The sequence below is a fragment of the Mus pahari genome, chromosome 3 (assembly GCF_900095145.1).
Source record: "Mus pahari chromosome 3, PAHARI_EIJ_v1.1, whole genome shotgun sequence".
Taxonomy (NCBI): domain Eukaryota; kingdom Metazoa; phylum Chordata; class Mammalia; order Rodentia; family Muridae; genus Mus; species Mus pahari.
The window spans coordinates 2,007,422-2,013,828 of NC_034592.1; positions in this window are offsets into that span (position 1 = coordinate 2,007,422).

A 6,407-nucleotide genomic window follows, 5' to 3' on the forward strand; every position below is an offset into this window, starting at 1 on the left:
ACTACCTGATCAGATGAAGCTATGCATGATCACATACTAAATGCAGGATAGTGTAAACTCTGAGAGCGAAACGTCGGTGGAGGGCAGAGAGCGCATCGGGTCATGAGCTTATTGTGATGACTTCTGGTGGTTTATTTGGTCACACCTGCTTATGAGGCTCTGCAAGCTTTAGAAATTGTAAATTAGGCCCAGGACCACGTGTTTCCACCTCCTCCCCAGGCTCTGTAGATCCAGCTTGATCCAAGAGAAGTGCCACTGTTACCAGCTCTGACTTTATTCACCTCAACACCATGTGATCTCAGGAAGCAAACGCCAGACATGCCAGAACATTCTTGGCAGCTTGTGCATTTTATTTCCCAGACCTGCTGAAAACAATGAATGAACCTCTGGATTACAAATGCTCTCGCTGACAATTTTAGAGACTTTCAGTTTTTGACTTCCTGCCTGTCGGAAGGAAATGGCAGTTGGCAGTGTGGACAACAGGTGCTCCTCTGGCCGGAATGATATCTTCTGCTTACTAAAATAAAAAGCACTGCATCAACAGGCCTACATGGAAGTGAATTCAAAACCACAGGGGCCCGTCATCCCACCACAGATCCAGCTTCAGAAACCAAATGTGTTCTCTGTCCGGAAGTTCTGACGCCCTGCCTGTCAGGCGAGTGCGGGCTGAGGCACTAGCCTCTCAGATCGGTGTTGGACTCTTTCAAGTAAAGCATTTGGGAGATTTGAAAATGGCCTTTGCATGCCTTCAGGTTACTTTGGTGTAGTTGCATGGCAGATCCGTCAGGAAACTTAGGAGGGAAGGCATCAGGACTTTGGTACACAGCTCTCAGTTGGAGGGGTTGTGAAGCCCTCTTGCATCTCCCCATGACTGTCTCCAAATCCGGCCCTGGCACTGTTTCTTCCTCATAGCTTAGTGTTATCAGAATGGTATTCTTTTCTTCTGCCAAGCAAGCTGGTGGCTCTTTCAGGTATTTTCCCTGCCTGCTAGTCTATTAGTTATAATCCAGGCAAATGAGACAATAGAAGGTGAGGGCTGAAATCACTGGAGCTTGTGCCTTGGACCAGACAAGCACCAGGTGGTTCTCTCCAGGGCACCTTTGTTAGTGCTCACGTCTGTTTCTAGGGCGCACATGCTGGGAAAATTTGAGAGACAGAATAGTACTGGCATCTGTGAAGCTTGTCAGTGTCTAGAAAGGGCCAGAGCATTGTCTAACACCAGGCATGAAATTATTTGTGTAATTATTTGTGTACCCCCCAACCCCCACCCCACGATTTTGTCTTCCCTCTCTGGCCTAAAGAGGAAGGAGACATAGGAAGTGTAAGTATAACCAAGCAAATAAACAAGCCTGTAGGCTGAGTGAGTCGTTACATTGATTTCTCTTGCAGTGTGAGGAACAGCATTCCCTTGGAATAAAGGAGCCCTCAGCCATGACTGAAGGCTGTGTCTTCTGCAGCTGCTCTGTGCTCCCCTTCTGTCCTCACTCATCCCTCCCACAAACGTGTGCTAAGAGCCCGTGCTGTGCTGGGCCTTGTGCTGAGAAATGATGACTCAAAGCTTAGGGCAGATGTTTCCTGCTTTCAAGGAGTGTATGAGCTTCCTGGAGATCCAGCCTGCAAACCAGGATGCAGATAGCTGTAACTGTGAGCAGAGAGGGTTTCCAATTGCATCTGGCACACAGGAGGTATTGCTGCATTCTACTTGGAGAAAGTGCCTGGAGAAAGGCTGGGCAGGAGAAAGTACTCATGGTGAGCTCTGCTGCAGGATGCCTGTGACACGTCTCAACTCCTCTACAAGAGCCACCCAGCAATCAGCTCAACCCGGAAGACGGTCTCCATGCCTTTGTCCTGCTTAATGTTGGCTGTGTGGCTCTTTGCTTCTGTTTAGTATTTCCACTCAGAGGTTAAGTGGAAGTGAAATTTGTTTGTCTAGCTTCTGCCCAAGGAGAAGTGAGGGAAGTAAATTGGTAAATGAAAGCATATATATATATATATATATATATATATATATATATATATATATATGTCAGTTCTGAAGGTTCTTTATCCATTACATCTAAGTCTTACTTTTTCTTAATGCTCATAGTGAGCGGTGTGTATGTGTGTGTGTGTGTATGATATATACATGTACATGTGAACAAACATGCAAAGAACAGTGAGTCCCTTCTATAAGGGTTCATATGAGCAGTTGAGGCAGCACTCGAGTGGGTGTTTCTTGGTCCTCTTACTTTTTATCACTCTCTGTATTAACATCATCCTTTTACGGACTCTTCTGTTCCCTCTGTGTCTGGATTATGCTCATTTACTCGCCCATCACATACTTACTGTCTTAGCTAATTTCTTTGTTGCTGTGATAAACACATTGGCTGACTGTAACAGCTTAAGATGGAAAGGATTTCTTTTGGCTCACAATTTGAGGATATCGTCCATCACAGATGGAAAGCTATGGCGGCAGGAACTTGAGACAGCTGTCACATTCCATTCACAATCAGGAAGCAGAGAGAAATGACTGCTATGGTCAGCTGGCTTTCTCATCATATTGAGTCTGGCACCCTGGATGTCATGGTACATAATAGGCAGGTTTTCCCACCTCATTTAGCTTAATTGAGATAATCTGTTTGTCTTAGGTTTGTTATTGCTGTGAAGAAACACCATGACCACAGCAAACTATTGTAAAGGAAAGCATTTAGTTGGGGCGGCTTTCAGGTTCAGAGGTTTAGTCTGTATTATCATGGCTAGAAACATGACAGCATGCAGGCAGGCATGGTGCTGGAGAAGGAACTGAGAATTCTACCTCTGGATTGGAAGGCATCAAGAAGAGAGAGAGAGAGAGAGAGAGAGAGAGAGAGAGAGAGAGAGAGAGAGAGCCACTGGGCCTGGCTTGGGCATTTGAAACCCCAAAGCCTACCCCCAGTGATACACTTCCTCCAACAAGGGCATACCTAACCCAATAAAGCCACGCCTCCTAATGCCACTCCCTCAGCATTCAAATGACTCTATGGGGGGCATTTTTATTCAAATTACCAAAGCAATATGGGTATGGCCAGAGACTAAGCATTGAGACAATCTTACATAACTACGCCCAGAGGTTTTACCTCCTAGGTTTTTCTAGATCCTGTCAAATTGATAAACAAATTAACCATCAGTTATTAAATAATTGACAATGTGTCAGGGGTAGTGTGAGTATACAGTTAGTTAAACTTGTTTTAATTCTGACTAAAAATAATGGCCCTTCCAGCTTACCCAATCCTTCCTATGCTGGCTTGGTTTTTCTCAGCTTGGAACAAACTGGGTCATCAGTTGAGAAAATGCTTTCATCATATTCATGTGTAGGGGCTGAGTTCTTACATGGCTTCCAGTGAATGACCTTACCAGGGCATCAGAGGAATGAAAAAGCAATGGACACATGGACTCAAGGATATAGAAGAGCTGGAATCATTTACTGGGATCTTTGAAGGAGAGACCATGGCACCCAGGGAGCTAAGTGTGTTTCATATATACACTGAATAGGAAGACAGGATTATTGCATATGGCTGAATAAAAGTAGGAGCTGACTCTTAGGGGAACAGTCTTCAGGCTGTAAATATCTGGGGTGGGTCATGGGGGAAGAGCTATGGTGGACATTATCTGCATACAGTGGCAGCATCCACATGTGGACAAGACATGCCTAGCCATCTTTCTGAGCCTCACCCTTTGCCATTTGCCCATGGATCTGAGACTACGGTCTTTGCCATGACCATGGCCATGTTAATAACATATGTACTCAGGGCTTTACACACCCAGAGATTCCTCTACTCTTCACAGGTAGACAAGTCTGTGGGACATTTTTTGGTTTAATGATTGATATGGGAAAGTCTGGCCCATTGTGGGTGGTGCCACCTCTGGGCAAGTGGTCTTGAGAAGAATAAGAAAGGGTAGCTGAACTCGAGCCGGGAGCCCAAGCCAATAAGGAACATTCTTCCATGGCTTCTGCTTCAGTTCCTTCCTCTAGATTCCTTGCCTTGTGTTCCTGTCCTGACTTCCCCTCATGATGAACTGTAAGCTGTAAGATGAGAGACAAGTTCGCTAGTGTTTTATCATAGCAACAGAAACAAACTAGAACACTCCTCGTGTTTCTTAGCTCACATCACCAAGAGAAAGAGTCTGATGGGCCAATGGAACTTCAGGTCTTAGGTAGATTACTGGATGTTCCACAACCCTATGTGCCTTTGTTCAGGAGGATGTGGCTGAAGAAGGGTGGAGGAATTGGACACAGCAGTCTTTTCTAGCCTGGATCTATCCAGCACAGTCTATAAAAATTTCCAGGGATCCTCTGCCACAGGGCTCCATACCTAAAGAGTGCTGGGAGAGTGAGCCTCCCAGGAGTGTGGGCAGGCCTGTGAGTACAGGTAGGGCCATCACTGCTGCTCAGAGAAACCACCCAGAATACCCAGGACACAAGACTGGGGGCTGCCTGGGACAGGAGTCTTCCGGTCTCCATCTGTGCCCAGAGCTGATCCTGTGCCACAGAACTACATACACAAATACTGCCAGAGAGAGAGCTGGTCTCCCAAGAGTGCTTACACACCTGCAAGCACAGGTAAGACCACTACTTTTCTTCAAAGTCCTGGCCCAAGAGGGGCCCTCACAGAACCATCAGGACACAGGAACCAAGGATCAGCTGGGGACAGGATCTTTCTGGTCTCTGTCTGCACCCCAGAGCTGACCCTGTACTACAGGGCTCCATATCAAAATTCCTCACAGAGAGAACTGATCTCCCAGGAGTACAGACATACAAGCTTACAAGAGGGACAAGCCTCAGTGGGAGACAGCAAGATCAGCTAACACCAGAGATAACCAGATGACAAGAGGCAAGGACAAGAACATAAGCAACAGAAATCAAGACTACTTGGCATCATCAGAACTCAGTTATCCCACCAGAGAAAACTATGGTTACCCCAACACACCAGAAATGCAAGATTATGCTTTAAAATCACATCTCATGATTATGATAGAGGAATTTAAGAAAGACATAAATAACTCCCTTAAAGAAATACAGAAGAACACATGTAAACTGGTAGAAGACCTATAAGAGGAAACACAAAAATCCCTTAAAGAATTACAGGAACAAACCCAAACAGGTGAAAGAACTGAACAAAACCACACAGGATCTAAAAATGGAAATATAAACAATAAAGAAATCACAAAGGGAGATAACACTGGAGATAGAAAACCTAGGAAAGAGACCAGTAGTCATAAATGCAAGCAATATCAACAAAATACAAGAGAAAGAGGAGAATCTCAGGTGCAGAAGATACAATAGAAAACACTGACACAACAGTCAAAGAAAATGAAAAGTGCAAAAAGCTCCTAACCCAAAACATCCAGGAAATCCAGGACACAATGAGAAGACCAAACCTAAGGATAATAGGTATAGAAGAGAGTGAAGATTCCCAACTTAAAGGGCCAGTAAATGTCTTCAAGAAAATTATAGAAGAAAACTTCCCTAACCTAAACAAAGAGATGCCCATGAACACACAAGATGCCTACAGAACTCAAAACAAATTAGACCAGAAAAGAAATTCCTCCTGTCTCATAATAATCTAAACACCAAATGCACTAAACAAAGAAAATATTAAAATAAATAAGGGAAAATAACATATAAAGGCAAACCTATCAGAATAACACCAGACTACTCACCAGAGACTATTAAAGCTAGAAGATACTGGATAGATCTCATACAGACCTTAAGAGAACACAACTGCCAGCCCATACCACTATATCCAGCAAAACTCTCAATTACCATAGATGGAGAAACCAAGATATTCCATGACAAAACCAAATTTACACAATATCTTTCCACAAATCCAGCCCTACAAAGGATAATAGTTGGAAAACACCAATGCAAGGAGGGAAACTACACCTTAGAAAAAGCAAGAAAGTAATCTTTTTTCAACAAACCCAAAAGAATATAACCACACAAACATAAAAGTAACATCAATAACAAGGAGCAACAATCACTATTCCTTAATATCTCTTAACATCAATGCACTCACTTCCCCCTCAAAAGACATAGACTAGCAAACTGGATACATAAACAGGACCCAGTATTTTGCTGAATACAAGAAATGCATCTCAGTGTCAAAGACAAACACTACCTCAGAGTAAAGGGCTGGAAAACATCTTTCAAGCAAATGGTCCCCCACAACAAACTGGAGTAGCCATTCTAATATTGGATAAAATCAACTTTCAACCAAAAGTTATCAAAAAAGATGAGGAAGGACACTTCATACTCATCAAAGGACCTACCAAGAAGAATTCTCAATTCTGAACTGTTGGCTCCTCCCTCTAAGCCTTGTGTTCCGCCTCTTGCAGACAGGTTGGGAGTTTCTTCCTGGAACCCTGGATCTGGACAGCGTCCTCGAACC